Here is a 19838-nt window from a genome sequence, read left to right as displayed (position 1 = left end):
TTCAGTCTCTTATTGTTTTATGGATAAACAATTATCTCTGCACTATATACTGAAAAAGCATATTTCTTTTCTCACTACAATTTTTTTTTTTTTTTTATTGCTGAGGGACTTTCAGATTTCCACTGGAAAGCCAAGAAAGAGAAAAGTATTGAAATGGGAGAAAGGAATTTGCTGTCCAGTGGCTATAGCACAGTGGCAAGTTGATGCCTCAGAAACCAAAGAGTAAGAACTGACCTGACCTGGCTTAGTGTCTAACTAGAATATGGCTTGAGTAATTATACTTATATATTAAAGAAAAGGATGAAATCAGAAGGCTGTACACTTTGTTGTGGATATTTGGAGTAAAAAAACACGAGGCAACATGGTGTAGGGAGTGCTGGATGTTCCCCTGGCCTCCTCTTAAGATCATGCGACCATGAATTGAGTAGGAAGGAGAAGAAACACTCACAGCTGGTCTTGAAAACTCAAACACCCACAGAGGCAAAATGTAATATAAATGAATAAACTGCATGGGGTCTAAGAGAAGCAGTGGCCAGAAGCTTGATGACAAATGGCTGGGAGGGAGGGAGCAGTTAGTGCTGAGGACTGTGAGTGTCTGCCTGGAACACAGAGGTCCCTTTCTAAAGGGGCAATTGCTGCTCTTCTCCAACAAAGTGGCCTCATGGGAGAATGGAAATGTGATGTGGCAGGTAATGCAGCCTTTCTGAGTGGGGCCAAGAATCTCGATTTTTATGTGAACTATCTTAGTGATCAATTGCTGGTAACTGATTCAATTTTTCTTTTAAAAAGTAAAAATGAAAGAATTATGAGAAAATATCCTAAAAGGCCAACAAAACACTTCTATTAGCTAGATTCCACTCTCAGAGCTCTGGTTTGTGTGCTCTGGACCAGAGAAGACACACTTTTTAATCAGACAGGCCCAGGTAAGGATAAGTAAGAAGTGCTAGAAAGCCAGAAAATGTTAAGAAGTGACTAGGGAACTGGAGGAGAATGAATGGGCATTTAAATTGAACATTGCTCCTGTACAACTTTGTTAGACTTGTTGTTTCAATCTAGTTTGCATGGTTATAGACTATTATGGAAATTAAATAAACCAAGAAAGTAAATCATTTCTAACTATCTATAGTGCCACGTAGACAAATGCTCAAGGAGAAAGCAAGTATTGACCTGAAGGTAGGATTACTGATCACTTACTGGATCTGAACACCTTCATAGAATTCTCTGTACCAGGGCATTTGTCCAGAAATAAACAGAAAACTTTTGTAGCAGGTTCAGCGTGCTGTCCATTATCAATAAAATTATTTCTCACTAAAGATCATCCAGAGGTACCTCTTGGTTTAACTTATCTCTGTTGTATCTTATTTTTCTCAGCAACTCTGGGCTGCGCTTATATCAAGCAGATAATTTGAACTGGATCAGCCAAACACTTTATCAGAAGGAAAAAAAGTTCTTCATTAGAGGCTAAAATTCATTCTTCACAGAAACACATATGCACACACTCACACTTATACACAGATCCCTCCAGGCAAATCTGCCTTATGTAATTAAAGGTAATGTGTATCAAGCGTTAATTACAAAATTACTGTGCTCCTCTGCGTGGTGCACAATTATCAGGCAAGCAGCACAAATATCATCATGCCACAAGGCTGCCCTTCCCACACCATGAGCTTTAACAGTTTATTTTCAGGCATTCAGTTGTCTATAAATTATGCATGCATCTCTATATATTCACCATTTGCCTAAGTGAATGGATATGTGTTATATGATGAAGGTTATGAAAGTGAGTATATGAAATTCATAAACACCCGGTCCCCAGATTTCCTCAGAGCCATTCCCTTACCACAAGCACCTATATCAGTAAGCGCCATAATGTAGCAAAAGGCTCCATCTCCTGTCATTCAGAGTAGCTACAGTGCTCAGGGACACATAACTTATTAGGGTTTTTATCATGGGAATAAGTACCAATCCATGCTGTGAATCAGGAGCTTATAATTTCAGAATCATTTAAAATAAATCAGACAGCTGGAAAGAAATAAATATAATTAAAATTATAAAGAGAAAAATTTTATGATTCTATGAGTCCTACATTTTTTACTATCAGATACGTGGGTGCTATGTGTCCCAGGTGTTAGAATGACTGACATCCTGATAGCCTGAAAAAATTACTGGTGAGCTGATAGATATTCAAAGTACTTCTCCACTGCTGAAGGATCCTGAATCTGCAATTTCGACACAAAGCAGATATATCTTCCTGGCCTATACCGAACCTTTCAGGGCTGTTTCACAATCCGATAAACCCATTGTAAGTTGAAAATATTCATAAGGTGAAATGCATTTAATACACCTAACCTACCGAACATCACAGCTTAGCCTACCCTATCTTAAACATGTTCAGAATAAATATCACTTTTGCACTATCATAAAGGCAATAAAACCCTATCATAAGTTGGGACCATTTGTACCAATAAATATGCTTGGCATAACTGCATTCAGTTAGTAACTAAGTTAAGAATATATAGTACCAAAAATGCAAGATAAATAATACTTGTAAATTTTTTAAAAATAGAAATATGATAGATATCATATGATCTAAAATGATACATGATTATTGTTACTTAGGGACTTTTTGAACTCATTTGTCTAACATGTTTCTCATGTGCAAAACATCTTTGTTAAGTAAGTACAAGCAGGTGAAGTTCTAGGTTCTTTTATTGATAAACCACATCAAGGGCTCTCAAACTTTAGTGTCCTTCAGAATAACCTGAAAGGCATCTTAAACACCACAGATCTCAGGGCTCAACCCAGTGTCTCATTCAGTAGGTCTAGGCTGATCCAGAGACCCCACTTGGAGAATGACTGCTGTAAACATAAGCTTCATTTCATCAGGGGTGACATCTCTGTTGTTTATGCTGGTACCATAGTTGACGTTCAACAAGCAGATAATAAGTGAATGGTACTGCTGGAAGCTATCAAAATGCATACACACTTTTATTACAAAGAAATTTTAATAGCACATTTCCTATTTTGGGTATCACAGTCCATAACAGGCTTAAATTAAAGCAAAATACTGGTTCTAGCATATAAACAAACTTCATTGCTACTAAATATTTTTATAATGTTTTCAGCATTTTTATGGATTTCACTACACTTGATTTTCGCTTTCTTTTTAACTTGCATTTCAGAAGATCTGCTTTTCCCACTCTAACTGGGGCCGGGGCATTGAGATTCTTTGTAGAAACAATTAATACCCGTATTTTTCATTCTTTTTCTTTCTCTCTCTCTCTCTTTTTTTTTTTTTTCCTTCCCATTAGAACCACTGACTTCACTTGAAGAATTGTTCGAAGCAACTACAAACAAATTCTTCCAGGTAGCATGCAAAACAAAAGCAATTTTCCATCCCTGGAATACATTTCATCTGTAATTGGCAGAGGCTACCATTCTTCTGTGCCAGGTAGTGTGTGAAGTCCTTTCTGTATACGACATCATTTATTTCTTAAAATAAACTTTTACTTTAAAAAACTGTTGTTGAAGTATAGTTCATTTTTAATAAACTTTTAAATACTCTCGTGAAAGTGGGAGTGGAGAAACCAGCTGACTCAAACTGAACTTCTTACCAATGGAAATGTGAAACATTCTGATGAATGTGAGCTGCTTTACATCGCTAAGTTTGTGATAACTGTTTCCAGCAGCATAAAAAACTAATATAGGAGGAATGTGTATGTGCTAGCGCTGTGTCAGGCCCATTTTTCCCCTCAGTTCTCATAACATTCTGCACATCCTTCACATCTTATCACAGTCTCTTAGGGCTAGGATATCATTTTGTTTCTCTCTGTATATCCTATGTCTGGTTGAGCCTTTGGCCCCTGCAAGTGATATAAGCACTAAGATAGCACTTAATTTTTGCTACTTAACATATATTAATACTAATGTTATTTAACACATATTAAACAATCTAAATCTCATAGGATTCCCTTTGCCATAGGTATTACTACCATTCTCATTTTACATATAAAGGGACAGAGGCATGGTGAATTAAACCAGGCAAGCTAGCTGCACAGCTCATGTTCAAACCACTACACTACGCTGCTACTTTCTAGGTGGCTATAATGGACACCCATGAGCAGCAAGGAATTTTGGCATTTGTCACTATTGAAATTTCCCCCACCTGTTTTGCAGTCATTCATTAGTTGCCAGCAATGCAATGCACCTTCAAAATGCAGCTCAAGAATCTGTCATAAATCTGTCAAAAATGATAAGTAAGCATTGTATACAATCACTGGAAAGATGTGTCTTAAAAATATTAACTTGTGAATTATTTTAAGTCTCTTCAAATTGTTCCAAAGCAATTCTTTCAACTCATCCCTATTTTCCCTGTGGTTTCTCCCCAAATATTAAAGGGTTCAAAAGTATCAACTGGCATGAGAGGGAGTTTAGGAACCTGTTCTGTCTTCTGGGAGTATGTGCCTTTCCTTCTAGTGTACACTGATAATATGGCATATGATGTATTTAGAGATGGAGATGAATCAACTCACAGACACAGAATGTTGATGCTGTTTGCAACTGGGTAGTATGTTTGAGGTATATTTTCTCATCATTTGCCTTTCTTTCTGCCATCAGAGTAGGTTCTTTGTCATCCCTGTCTAGGAGGTAGTATTTGTATAGGGAGAAAACAAAAACAGAAAAGTTTCCTGGGAAGAATTACTGATTTATATTATTCTAAGCCCTGTATAATATCAGGAAGGATTTAAGACAGAGTAAGGAAATAATTTTATTGGAATAACAGATATGGATGAAAATAGCAGAAAGTTAACAGGGCTGTCTCTGACTTTCCTGGGGAGGCATCAGAATTATGGAGAGAAAGAAGTCTTTGGGTCTGAGCATCATGCATTGCAAGCAAGAAGGTAATGCACCTGGAGGGGAGGGGCTATGGTGGGGTCATGGGAGATGCACCTTAGCCAGTCCCCTGTTGATGGTTATACTCTAGCTGTGGCATGGCTACATGGAAGGGTACCTCAAATGGATTCACATTGTAAGACAGTGAGACTAGCAATTCTATGTTTAAGTTTTTTTGAGGAATTGCTATGCTATTTTACACAGTATCTATACTATTCAGCACTTATTTTCTTTTTTATCTTGATGTTTGCTTCCCACTGGGCTATAGGTTAAAACTTAAATGGGATAGCCATTTAAGACCATATCTCTAAGAGCATGTCATCACAATGTGGGCATTCAGAAGCCACAAAACATTTTTTAACTAAATAAGTAAATAAATAACACATGTTTAAAATATAACCTGTCTGACAAAACTGGAAACATTGGACTTCCTGATTTTAAACCATATTACAAAGCCATAGTAATCAAAACAGTATATATTTTGATTTGGCATAAAAATAGACACCTAGACTGATGGAACAGAATCAAGAGTCTAGAAATAAACACATGCATATACAGTCAGCTAAAATTTGACATGGGAGTTAAGAATATTGAGTGAGGAAAGGATTATCTCTTCAATAAATGATGGGAAAACTGGATATTCACATGCAAAAGACTTAAATCAGACTGTTATCCTACACCACTGACAAAAATTAAGTCAAAATACATTAAAAACTTAAAAGTAATGACTGATACTATAAAACTCCTAGAAGACAATGTAGGAAGAAAACTTCTTGGCACTGGTCTTGGGAATGACTTTTTGGATGTAACACCAATAGCAAAAAACAGCAAAAGCAAAAATCAAGTGAGACTTTATCAAACTAAAAAGCTTCTGCACAACAAAAGAAATAATCAACAAAATGAAAAGGCAATGTAAAAACAGGAGAAAATATTTGTAAACTATACATCTGATAAAGGGTTAAGATCCAAAACTTATAAAGAACTTGTACAACTCAATAGCAGAAAAGAAACAATCTAATTAAAAGTGGACAAAGGACCAAAATAAACATTTTTCTAAAGAACACATGTAAATAGCCAACAGGTACATGGGAGAGTCTCAACATCACCATTCATCAGAGAAATACAAACCAAAACCATATGCTATTGCCTTGCACCTGTTAGAATGGCTCTGATAAGAGAAACAAGAGATGGCTCTCCAAAACCGGCAACATGGTTTCTCTTATTTCCCAACATTCCTTTTTCCATTCTATTCACTTAACGCCTCAAAAACAAAACTAAACTTTGGTTTCTGTTTTTCCCTCACATCTCACATACAAAGCTTCAACAAATTCTTGTTTTAAGAGAAAAACAACAACAACAACAAAAAACTCCGGAATGTACTCACTTTCTCTGACTTGCAAAGGTGCTTCCCACTGCAGGATCCAAACTGTGGATGGGGGCAGCGGGGAAAGGCAGGAAGAAATGCAGAGACTTAATTGACATCACTCTGTTGCTGAACTTTTATCAGGACCTTGAAAATAAACAAACACAAATATTAGAGACCTACCCTGAGGGAGCTCAGTTCCATATTCACTCACAGACCCTATGGAAGAAACTGCTGCTCTTATATGCATGGCCTCCTGTGTCCATTTCTTTGTTCCAGTCTCTCTTCTTTTCTCTCTTCTACTTTCTTATTTTCTCCATTCACTCCTAATTTACTCTGACTTTATGTAATCTTTTGGTTTATTACTTGAATTTTTATAAACCAGATATTATCTAAATCATATGTTTGCATTTTTCTATGTCAAACTATTTAGAATGTTGGATTTATAATGTTCAGAAGTCTATATAACTATGTTATACTGTGTACAGTCCAAGAAGCTTGTAGCTAAACTGGTAGCTAAACTGCTTCCTTTATATTTATTGCTTCCAAAACATTTCCCTAAACTTAGGTAAAATAAATGAAGAAGGGCGTCTCAGTGAGCAGGAGGCTGTCAAATATAAACTTGCTTACTGACATTTTCTTTTCCTTTTATTGGGGTAGCATGACACAGGTATGAAAAGTAAGCATTGCCAAAGTGAACTAATGAGTATATTAATATTTATAAGGTAATCATTAAAGCATTAACTTTAATTTGAATGATAATGCTATGGGCAGTCTTGCCACTGTATTCATTTCCACGCTCAGACCTGATCTCTGTAAAAAACATTGCTTATACCAATTCCCTCTTCAACTGAATATGATGAACAAAGAACTTCGCTAATCACTGCTGGAACATGATCTTTAATTGATTGCACTGTAGGAAGACAGTCTTGCTTTTATATATGACTGATGTTTGTTTAATACCCAGAATATTAAAAAGAGAAAGAGAGAGAGAGAGAACTAGAGAAATATACACTGCACTTTCAGTGCAACACACTTGTTAGAAATCCTCATGTCAGAAAATGATTCAAATAATGAAGAAAAGTCTTTGATGATATAAGACAGTTCATTTTGAAATACATGACAGAAGTGTTGAAATAACTTGAAGTATTATTTAATTATTGGTTCACTGAAATTATGTATTATAATAATAGCTGTTGCATGTAGCATCGTTATTTTAAATTACTGGTGGTATAAACACATTTTTATGATTCCATAAAAAAATAAATTCCTTGTACCAGGGATTATTAAAACTAGTACTATCCTATACTTCTTATATATTTGTGAACTGCATTGGAAAACAATTGCAGTTGTTTATATTTATTCAATGAAATTTGTTCCAATTTTTGTGGCATTTGATTATAAACTCTCTTTCTTGGCCAGTTATTTTGATAAGAATACTATGCATCTGAGATCCAAACATCTAGACTTTAGTACATATTACCCATCATTAAAATCAAGATGATGGTTTCTGACTGTGTGGACAAGAAAAGTAAATGCTTACAAGTATATAAAATGTCTAACATCTTTTGGAACATAAAGGTTGCAGACAAATATTGCCTAACATTACCACCACTGTCATCATCATCAACATCATGATTACTACTAAGGGTAGTAATTACACTCTATATGGATATTCATTTATCTCATACTTCTATTTTAAAATATTTTTCTGGGTTTAGTCCACCACTACATTTCAATCAAAGCTACTTTAAGACAGAAATAATCTATTTTGCATTTTACCTGGAACCTAGGACTGTGCTGAGCATACTGAAAGTGTTCAATTTAATTCAGTTCATCAGACATTCATAAAATGTTAGATTTGCCCATTGTGTTTAAAAACAAGCCTAAGATTCATTCCGTAGCTCCAGGCTACACGATGTCCTCTCCTCTGTTTTGTCAAAGTGATCCACTGATTAAAGTGGGCAGAGTAAGGAAGCATGGATTAAAGCCACTTCTGTCCTTGACCTTCCTAACATCTTTGATCTCTCTTCCAACTTAAGCCTTTGCTCTATTTGTTTCAGAGCCCAGTGCTGTGTTTCTGACCCTTGCATTTCACTGATCCTCTTCCCAGGTTGTAATAAAGTTCTGGGAATGTACTGATATTCATACCCTCTAAATTAAATTGAGCTTCACTGTAACTCAGCAATTGTAATAACAAAATGGCAGAGTTTCTTCTCCATTGCCCTTTTCTTTCAGGGTCTAGGAAAGTACTACATATAATAGAAGAATACAAATAGCTATTCACAAGAATATTAATTTAGGCAATGTGAATGTTTCATCATATGGGCATTACAATAACAATACTACTGGCTATTAATTATTGATCATTTTCCAGGCTTTTGAGATACATTATGCATATGATCTAGTTCATTCTCATAATAACACCTTGTAAGATGGATATTATTATTCAGTTAATAGAGGCTGAATCACTTTCCCAAAGTCATGTGACAAATTAAGAGGTAGAGTTGAGATTGAGAGCACAAGTCATTGTAATTTTAAAGTTCATTTTTCTTCTATACTGCTATGCTGCACATCTATTTTAGCTTGTTACCTGTTTTAGTACTTTTATACCTTTATATGTTTCCAATTTTTTTTAGAGTAGAGTTGATTTACAGTGTTGTGTCAAACTCTGCTATATGTCATAGAGACCACCTTGTACTTCCAATCACACACTTGATTGCTGATTTTAACTTTATCTTATTTTTTAAGACTTTAAGTTTTTTTCAGAAGAGTTCAAGGTTCACAGTAAACTGAGGGAAAGGTGTAGGAATTTCTTATATACCCTCTTCTCTAATACCTATAGTATTCTCTCTCTCTCTCTCTCTCTATATATATATATATATATATATATATATATATTTTTTTTTTTTTGTCTTTTTGCCTTTTTTAGGGCTGCTGCCATGGCATATGGAGGTTCCCAGGCTAGGGATCCAATCAGAGCTATAGCCACTGGCCTATGCCAGAGCCACAGCAATATGGAATCCGAGCCACATCTTCGACCTACACCACAGCTCATGGCAACACCAGATCCTTAACCCACTGAGCAAGGTCAGGGATCGAACCTGCAACCTCATGGTTCCTAGTCATATTCATTAATCACTGCGCCACAATGGGAACTCCAGGTCTTCTCTATTATCAGCCTCTCCTACCAGAGGTGTGTATCTGTTATAATTGATGAGTATATACTGACACATCATAATCACCCAGAGTCCATATTATAAACTATCTATCCACCTATCTACCTATCTATCACCATCATCTCTCTGTAATTTCTTTTATGTTGTTTTACAAAAGTGAACACCCCCCTTTCGTTTCTGAAACTAACTTCATTTTCTACTTTTATTTACATATGGCATTACAAGCTTTTGGACATTGTTCTCTGAAAACAAAACACATTCTAAGTTCCTTCATGTACATCTCCTCTGTATTAATGAATGACACACCTGACTCTTCCATCCTGAGTAAGAGGATGTGAATGACACCACTCAAGAGTTGTCCTTGATTTTAACCTACCGTAAATTGCTCCTTTAAAATTCATATGTATCTTGAAATTCTCAGAAATCTTTTGCTCAATATTACATTTCAGACTTTCTACCAGGCACCTTCAATCAAATGTCCCAAATTCACCTTATATTTTTAAACTTATGCTCAGTCCTTCATTTTTCAAATCAGGTAATGTCACTGTTCCCAGTAACTTCTGAATAATTTTGCCATTTTTTCCTTCCTTCCATTCTTCCTTCCTCCTTTCCTCCCTCCTTCGCTTGCTTGCTCCCTCTTTTCTTCCCTTCCTTCCTTCTTTTCTTCCTATATGCACTATTTCACCTAACACCAAACACAAATAGTTTTGCTTTTAAAATGTCTCTATCTCTTCTTCTTAATTTCCATGATTATTTACCCAACTCAGGATTTTATCATAATTTGGAAAAATCCTTTAAAAGACCTTCACTATGACCTCTCTCACCTTCTTCACATTTCACAGAAGATCTTATTCTGCTGTTAAGATCTAGTTCCATTTTCTTATACCCATATCATCTACTGACCTTCTCTTGATTTCCTTCTACCTTAGTCTTTCTACACTAAACTTTAAATTTTGCTCAGAAAATATATTGCCTTGTTGGGTTCATATATTTTTCTTTATATTGTGATGTTCATCTTCTTTCTACATCTGTTAAAACTGTCAGTCTATCTTCAAAGTTCATGTCAAATAACACCTCAATAAATTATATCCTGTTCTGCCAAGTAGAATACAAATTTCTCTTCACCATGATTCTGTAGCAATTTGCACAGACTCTAATAGTATAACAATGTTCCATTACTATTTTATTGGCAAACTTAGAATATAAATTCTATAAAGTCTAAACATTATAACAGTCTTCTCATTTTCTTTCTTAAAAACAAAAGCCCCGGTTAAAGTATATACTTGATACTCAATAACTGCTGGTAATTTACTTAAAAGTCCTAATTGTGGGAATCATCATCTTGTAGATACTTTTTTTTGCTACAAAAACTTTTTTTTATAGTAAAAGTTACCAACTGCTTTCTCTCACTCATTTCCTACTTATGCACATATAGGAAAAATCACGGGATTTATGTACATTTAAATTCTACCTGCATACTTTATAGCTAGCAATGTTGGGCCAAATTATCTAACTTTTTAAAACTTATGACTTCTCATGAAAGCTGGACACTTCATTGTTCTGAGGTTTAAATGAGAGGACATATATGACCTGTTTTAGAGGAACTGATATGTATGCCATGCTTTGTAATCATAAATTCCTTCCTTTCTGCCTCTTCTTATGATTTAAAAATCCAGTTCCCTATCACTCAGATAGACTAAAGTTTCCCTAATGTTCTCCCCTTCAGAAATTCTGATTTTTGTCTTGATTGTCCAGTATTTTATAGCTGATCATTTAAAAATTTGATTCTCGTCTTCTAGAAGGCATATCCCATAAATTACATTTTCAAAGCATTTGACTAGCAATCCATGTATACCAGTAATCAATAACATTTTCATGATTGATCAGCATTACTGGAAGATGACATCATGTTCTGGCCACTCTGGGCAGAGCAGAAGCAACTAGAGTACATCAGGCCTGAGTCTCTGTATTTCCTAAAATACCAACACTACCCTGACACCCAAAGGTCATATTCTTGGGTTGAGAGAAATATAGAGGAAGGAGTAGGAAAATATGCATTTATTTAAAAATTTTGTTGCATTAATAACATGTACTGAACACTTCTTTTTAGGGAACCAACTGAAAACAAGTTAGATTTTATTCCTTATTATTATTATTAATAAGAAATCTATTTCATTTTGAAACATTTATATCAATCCTAAATTCAAACAGAAAATTAGGCTTGTATACATAAAGTATACTTAGTAAAAATAAATGAATATATACTCACTACTCATAGTGTAGTGACCTGTATATGACCTGATGAAGGCGTTAACTAACTTTACTGTGCTAATCATTTTGCAATATATACACGTATCAAATCATCATATTGTACACTTTAAATGTACACAAAGTTACATATCAATTATATCTCAATAAACCTGGAAAATTTAGAAAAAAATGTAAGTGGTAAAAAGAAATTTAAATCTAAAACAAGTACCAGAATAGCTATATTAAAAATCTTGTCACGCTGAAGTTTGAAGAAAAGTCAAAATAATGTATTAGAATATGGCAGAACATCCAGCTCTCTGACTTAACCAGAAGATAAATTCTTAGGTATTACTTTTCATGACAATGATGCCTATAGTTTATTAATTTACTTTTAATATTTTAATTCACTTTTCCACTTAGTCCTAATAAAAACCCCATAAGGTAGGTGCTGGCATTATTCTCTTTTTTATATATGAGGCATAGTCAGTCAACTAGCTTGCCCAAAGCTACAGAGCTAATAAGTGGTGATGCTGGACACTGAACTCAAGTTGACCTCAAAGGCCACACTCACAGCAACACTGTGCTCTTCTTACTCTGACTTAAATTTGAGTCAACCTGAGAGTACTCAGTAGCCTTCTGATCTTTCTATCTATACGTCACTGGCTCTAGTTTTATATAATAAGAGGCAACTTAAAAACAAAAAGACTGATTGCAGTAAGGGCCAAGTTTATAAACTGGCTGCTTTATCAAAGTGAATCCAATTAGAATTTCAAAGAATGAAACTTGAGACAATGTTGGAGATGATGGTGAGGTTCACAGTTTATTTCCCCATCTAATTCATAATGCAATAGAAGCATTGCCACAGACGATTGAGGCTAAAAGGGCCACAGATGGCATGGAGTTCAGCCCCCTAATTTTATAGAAGAGGAAATTGAGGCCCACCAAGGTTAAATGACTTGACTAAATGACTCACAATGAACAACAGCAAGAAAAATTACTATTGCCGATACGTAGTATTTCAGTTTATTATGGGTTTTGTGGGCTTGCTTGGGAATATAACCATTGTTTATATCACTGTTTTTGCAGGAAATTATGTGGTAAGAACTCCAAAAACCCACTACAACCTCATCCACTATGGGAATAAAATAAGAACTAAGTTGAGGCAGGATTAGAATGGTAGGTAGAAAAGTAACAGGGAGGTTGAAGACTGTAAGAGAGAAAGGAAATGTATGATGACAATGAATGATTAATGTGTCACAGTCGTGTTAAAGTTCTTTTTTTAAATCTCTGAATAGGTACATTTTATTTTATTTATTTAATTTTTTTTTTTTTTTTTTTTTTTTTTTTTTTTTTTTTTGTCTTTTTGCCTTTTCTTGGGCTGCTCCCACGGCATATGGAGGTTCCCAGGCTAGGGGTCGAATCGGAGCTGTAGCCACCTGCCTACGCCAGAGCCACAGCAATGCAGGATCCAAGCCGTGTCTGTGACCTACACCACAGCTCACGGCAACGCCGGATCGTTAACCCACTAAGCAAGGGCAGGGATCGAACCCGCAACCTCATGGTTCCTAGTCGGATTCATTAACCACTGCGCCATGACGGGAACTCCTTAATTAATTAATTTGCTTTTTATGGCCACGGATATTAAGGTTCCCAAGCTAGGGGTCAAATTGGAGCTGTAGCTGTCGATCTACACCACAGCTTATTCAAGGCAATGCAGTATTCTTAACCCATTGAGTGAGGCCAGGGATCTAATCTGCGTCCTCATGGATGCCAGTCAGATTTGTCAATTGCTGAGGCGAGACGGGAACTCTGGAACGGGTACATTTTAATTAAATGGCCAGAACTTGACACAGTTCTCAGAAAAACAATAAATAATTGCAAAAATGTTATTTTTCAGACACGGAGTTCCAGTGAACATTCTAGACATTTTGCAGCAACAGAGAATATAAGGCCAAATTAATGTATTAACTCATTTAAAAATTTAATTTATAGTGAGTGCTTACCATGTCCAATGTACTAATGAATTTTGCTGTACATCATATCATGTACTTCTCTTTTTTGGTCTTTATATTTCCATATACTGTCCTACTAATTTAAAAGATCATTTATAATTTCATAGGTATTTTCCTTTCAACAAGTTTAATTTTAGCTAAGGAACAAGGAAATTGAATTGTTTAGGCACTTTTGACTCTTAGGACTTAAAACATTATGGGAGGAAGGAGAGAACCACAGGAGAATGAAACCGCCACAGAACATCCAGAGGGTACACTGATGTGGTGAGTGTTCATAATCCAAAAAAAGGATGTGAATGGCCCAGAGGAGTCTGCCTGCACCCTTACCTCTTCTCCCGCAAAGCTATAAGCAGGAAATGCTCTGTTACTGCCTTTGCTAGATTGGTAATGACTCCTTTGCCTGCCTCCCCTGCTGCAAGTAATGGCTCACCCATGCAATTACCTTCTTTTGTCTTCTCAGAATTCAAGATAAATTATTTCAACCTCTTTGCAGGGGGCATTTGAAAGCGAAGTTATTTTTAGGGAGAAATACATTTTTTTCATGTAAGATGCAGAAGTTGTTGCTCCTCAGGCAGCTGAGGGAAAATGAAAGGCACTTCAAGTCCTTTTAAAAGGCAGATTCTGATGTTTAGCTTGAGATCAAAGAGAAACTCAGGAAAAGGAAGGGAAGTAGAGCATAGACCAGAATATACAGCACTAGACCCTTTGAAGGCACTGCCATTACATTTCTGATCTTTGAACTCAGCAACTTATTACATGAGGATGAGCCGAATCCCTTTCAATTGTGAAGCTAATAACCAGAGAGCTAGAGTGTTGTGTACCAATCTTAAAAACAAGGAAGAAGGCTACATTCTTGAGCATGATTAACGCAGACAGACTTTTGCTTATACTGGCAAACACACTGAAAGACATTAAAACACTTTCTGGTATTTATGGAATCAAAACCATGGCTTTTAGGAGCACATCTTACAATTCTTCCAGGCCTCACTGAGTCTTTTTGGTATAGCACTATATTAAACACTCAACGCTGGAGTCTATATACCTGGATTTGACTTCCAGTATCTCTACTTAGCTGTGAAAGCTTGAGCAACTTGTTTAACTTCTCTGTGCTGAAATTTACTGAGGATTCTAAAAAAAAAAACAAGCTTAATAGGACTAGAGCTGATTTTGAAAGGTTGCTATGAGGATTAAATGAGATAAGTGCCCTATTAAGTTCTCATAAATATTAGGTATTATTATTCATCGCATTCTGTGGCAAGATGGTTTTCTTTTTGGAGTGACTTTATTTTTCAATAGTGTTACAGATAAAGCTGCACTTATTTTCATTACCCACATACTCAGCTGAGTATATAGTTTAAATATAATTCTGCGCTAAATTACTTATAAGCAGTGGTTTACATCTAACCAAAATTCAGATAAATGTTGACACATCATGGATGGCTCTTGTACTGAGAGGTAACTGATTTCTAAGAGGTGAGACAAAAGAACAGAGTTTTGGAGTAAAGGACTTACTTGTGGGTGAGTCTTCATTCCCCATCAGTCAGTGAGACCGCTATAAAGTTTCTCAGCACCAGGTATTGATCTCAATTACATCCCGATTGTTTCCTAAATTTATCCTACCTGAAGCGATAGAGACTGGAAATCTATCACATTTTATTGCCTCGACTACGGGGGACACCCACAAGATACAATTTCAAAGCAATGTGTACAATGTCAGGTATTTCATAGTGCAATTTTATTCCATGGGGAAAGAAATGGCTGTGAGAATAAGTACTTATTTTATTTCTTCCCATCTCTGTCTTCTCCTTTGCCTTGGTTGACATAGACTTATCATCTGCTAATGTGTTAATGTATGTTTTTTCTCCTTTATTTTCTCTTTAAGTGGTTCTGCTGACACAATAGACACTGATGAGATTCTTAAACATGGAGGTAAGTGTTTAAAGAAAAAGGAAGGATTTGGGACTCTGATATTAACCAAATATTAAGAGGAAAGAATGATATTTTCACTGTTTTTAAGTATTTGAACCCCTTTTGATTGAAAACTATAATTCTGGGGGTAATGGTATGATTGATCCAATTTGTTTGCTAAATGGTAAATATGTATACTAGGTCTTTGGTTTGGATGCAAGTTTAAACTTGATATTTCATTACAGTAATGTACTTTTAAAAGTCTCAAAATATATAAATTCAAATAATATTGCCTGCAAAATAATCCTCTTACATATGATAAATTTTGATACATGCCCTTTAAGTTTTATACTAGATGAATATTTTTATTAGCCTTGTTAAAATTATTTCTGTTTTCAGGTGACCCTTAATTTGAATAAACTTTGTTTTATTCATTGAGATTCTCTAACCAATCTTTAGCTTATGTTTGACTTTTGGTTATGTTCATAAGTCACATTCAATCTCAAAGGATGAAGATTTTCTATTATTGTAGGTACACAAAATAATGTACTATATAGAGTCTAAAAGCAATTCCCAGGGAGACAGTCCATTAATTTTTTGGTCAATGGTGACATTACTGAAATAACAGAATAGCTTCTGAAGGTGACTATTGTGTTAAAGGGAGCAAAAGTCACTTGAGCACATACATTTTGGAAGAGTTGTTAAAAATATCAGTGTCAGTGCACCTAGACCTCTCAGGCTTCCTTTAAAACATAATAATCTGTTTCTAAAATGGGACAGACCTCTGAGCTCTAACAAAAAGTAAAATTATTATTGTTCAGACATGAGATTGCTGGTGAAAATGGTACTTCTATTTACAGTCCAAGATGTAAAAATATGTTTTTTGAATATTTCAGTGACCAACAGACAAAATGTTTGCTGAGTGGCAAAATATCAAGAACACTACATTAGGCACCATTTCTGGGAAAGAGAGACATTGATTCTTTTGCAAAAGCAATTTTGATTTTTACAAACTTACTTTCTCCCTCCTTAAACTTGAATTGGCCTCTGTATATACCTCTGGTTTGCCATTTACCTCAAAGTATTTAAGTTATATGTTTAGGTTTCTGCCCCTCCCACGAGACCCTGGAGTATTTTAGAACAGGGATCCTATCTTTTTCACTGAGGTTATCTATGGAATCTTATGCAATGCTCGGCCCACAGTATATCCTTCCTAAATACTTGATAAATGAGTGAATGAATAACTCACTGAAAGCAAGCTATTTGAGCCAATTTTTTTCTACCTTAAAAGAGAGAAATGTAATAAAAATAGATAACAGGTGGAATATGGAAAACAGACTTCTAACATTTTCTTTGTCATAAACTTATATGTCACTAAGTTCTTTGAAATTAAAAGATCTGTCTGTGATAAGAAGTGACCTGTCTTTTTTTTTTTTTTTTTTTTTTGTCTTTTGTCTTTTTTGTTGTTGTTGTTGTTGTTGCTATTTCTTGGGCCGCTCCCGCGGCATATGGAGATTCCCAGGCTAGGGGTTGAATCGGAGCTGTAGCCACCGGCCTACGCCAGAGCCACAGCAACGCGGGATCCGAGCCGCGTCTGCAACCTACACCACAGCTCACGGCAACCCCGGATCGTTAACCCACTGAGCAAGGGCAGGGACCGAACCCGCCACCTCAGGGTTCCTAGTCGGATTCGTTAACCACGGCGCCACGACGGGAACTCCATGAAGTGACCTGTCTTTGAGATGAAGCAATTCACAGTATAGCTCATTGGAATTTTGAGAGGGAAAACAAAATACTGTATATAAAAACTCTGGGGACTTTTAATCTCTGTTTTGATATGTAAAAAGCTAGGAAGTCATCATTTCTATCCTTAAAAGATGTAAAAGCTAAGTAAATGGAAAAATAAATGGACTTTCTTGTTTTTTTCTGAGAAATATCCTTAAAGGGCAATTCACTACCTCAAAATCTGGAGACAGGTAGATGCAGAAAGTCAAAGTCATTATCTACTGATGGCAGAGCGTCCACTAGCTTGAGGGGAGAAACCTCAAGGAGGAAGTTGGAGACTTGGAGAGCACACTGTATTAGGCACCATTTCTGGGAAAGAGAGACATTGATTCTTTTGCAAAAGCAACTTTGGTTTTTACAAACTTACTTTCTCCCTCCTTAAACTTGAATTGGGCCCTGTATATACCCAATGGGTTTTGCCTCCAGGAACAAAGGACAAAGAAGCTAATAATGTTTGCTTTCTGGGGGGCAGGAGGGCTAACCAGAGCACTGCCCAGCTGGAGAAGGACATTCCTGCTTTCCTACCCAAGAGAGAAAAAGCTCCATTGCTAGAAAAACACTTGTGAAAGTCACAAGTCTGAGACATAGACCTGCTAAAAAATGAAATGTAATCATTAGATATAGAAAACTTACCCTCTCTCACACATTACCGTCAAGCAAACAGGGCTCAAGTTTGATAAATATGCATTACATCAAGACAGAGACTCTATCTGAGAAGGAGTACATAGAGAAACCCAACATAGAGAGAAGAGACAGAAACTTAGAAGAATTGAAACCTTTTCACACTTACAGTCCAGAACCCAATTCCTAGCCAGGTTGACAGAGAGCCTAACACTGAAGGTCACTTTACCTCACTTCATATTATTCAACAGTATAATCAGTATAATCAGTATAATCAACAACAACAACAAAAAATTACAAAGAATGCCAAAAGACAAGAAAAAAATACTCGGAAGAGACAAAAAAAAAAAAAAAAAAAAAATCAGGACCAGACTCAAATGTGACATAGAGTTGGAATTACCAGATAATTTGAAATAACTATGATTAGTATGTTAACATATATTGGAAAAAAGCATACAGTATCAAGAGATGAATAATATAAGCATAGACACTGAAACTCTAAGAATCAAAAAGAAGTGCTAGAAATAAAACACACTGCAACAAAAATGAAGAAAAGCTCCCACAGGAGCATCAGTAGCCTCAATATGGCCAAAGGGGAAAAAATCAGTGAGCTTAAAAATATACAAATTGAGGAGTTCCCACTATGGGACAGTGGGTTAAGAATCCAACTACAGTGACTTGGGTTGCTGTGGAGGGGCAGGTTTGATTCCCAGGCTGGTGCAGTGCATTAAAGAATTTGGCATTGCTGCAACTGTGGCATAGGCTGCAGCTGTGGCTTGATTTCAGATTCAATCCCTAGCTCAGGAACTTCCATATGCTGCAGCTGCAGAGACACACACACACATGCACACAACCCTATAAATCAAAATGTCTCACCTGAAATACAAAGGAATAACGAAAATAAATAAACTACTTAAAAACTGCAGGGCTATTTCAAAAGGTGTGACATGGTTAATTGGAATACTAGAAGGAGAATAAAAATGGAACAGTGAAGGAAAAATTATTTGAAGTAATAATAGCTGAGATTATTCCAAAATTAATGACAGATACTGAACAAGAGATCCAGAAAGCTCAGAGAACACCCAGGAAGTTAATACAAAAACTACACTGAACATTGTAAATCAACTATAATAAAAAAAATAAATAAAATAAAATAAAAATCCCACGGGTGATTTAAAAACAATAAAAAATAAAAATAAAAATAACTACATTGAGGCACACCATGTTCGAACCAAAGACAAAGAGAATATATTGAAAGAAGCCAGAGTGGGGGAAAAAAACACCTTACTTTAAGAGAGGAACAAGTATAAGGATTACAGAGGTCTTTTCATCAGAAACCATGCAAACTACCAACCTAAAACTACTTATCCAGTGAGATTATCCGTCAAAAGTTAAAGAGAAATAAAAACAGAAGTATCAAATCACTATTTTGTGAAATAGAAACTAACATAGTGCAGTTGGTCAATTACACTTCAACAAACAAACTTATAAGAAACATAGATCAGATTTACGGTTACCAGAGGTGGGGGTGAAGGGGAAGGATTGGATGAAAGTGGTCAAAAGGTACAAACTTCGGCTAGAAGATAAATAAGTACTAGGGATGTAATATACAACATGATTAATACAATTAACACTGTTGTATGTTATATATGAAAGCTATATTTAAAAGAATAAATCCTAAGAGTTCTCATCATAAGGAAATGTTTTTCATTTTTTTTGTATTTATATGAGATGATGGATGTTCATTAAACTTACTGTGGTAATCATTTCATGAGGTTATAAGTCAAGTTATTATGCTGTACATTTTAAATTTATACAGTGCTGTAT

The 19838-nt window shown here is 35.6% G+C and overlaps 1 long non-coding RNA gene across 4 annotated transcripts in view; it reads right to left on the bottom strand.

Annotated features, from left to right (window-relative positions):
* Positions 1-19838, bottom strand: part of LOC146406837 (uncharacterized) — a 487766-nt gene that overhangs the window by 390760 nt on the left and 77168 nt on the right. For 2 of the 4 annotated variants that reach the window (XR_014841176.1, XR_014841178.1), the window contains 3 exons: positions 6278-6403; positions 4166-4240; positions 2692-2966 (listed from right to left, as the gene is read on the bottom strand). This is a non-coding gene — a long non-coding RNA (uncharacterized LOC146406837). Of the gene's footprint in view, positions 1-2691; positions 2967-4165; positions 4241-6277; positions 6404-14739; positions 14826-19838 lie in introns of those variants that run through there. The other 2 variants (XR_014841177.1, XR_014841179.1) reach the window with 2 other exon arrangements.

Source organism: Sus scrofa, chromosome 1, assembly GCF_054392235.1.
Source record: "Sus scrofa isolate SSC_HxYL_T2T_F1_AM1 chromosome 1, Sscrofa_HxYL_maternal_Yorkshire_Landrace_v2.0, whole genome shotgun sequence".
NCBI lineage: Eukaryota > Metazoa > Chordata > Mammalia > Artiodactyla > Suidae > Sus > Sus scrofa.
Note: the sequence above shows the minus strand (reverse complement) of the source record. Positions and strands in the feature narration are given on the sequence as shown.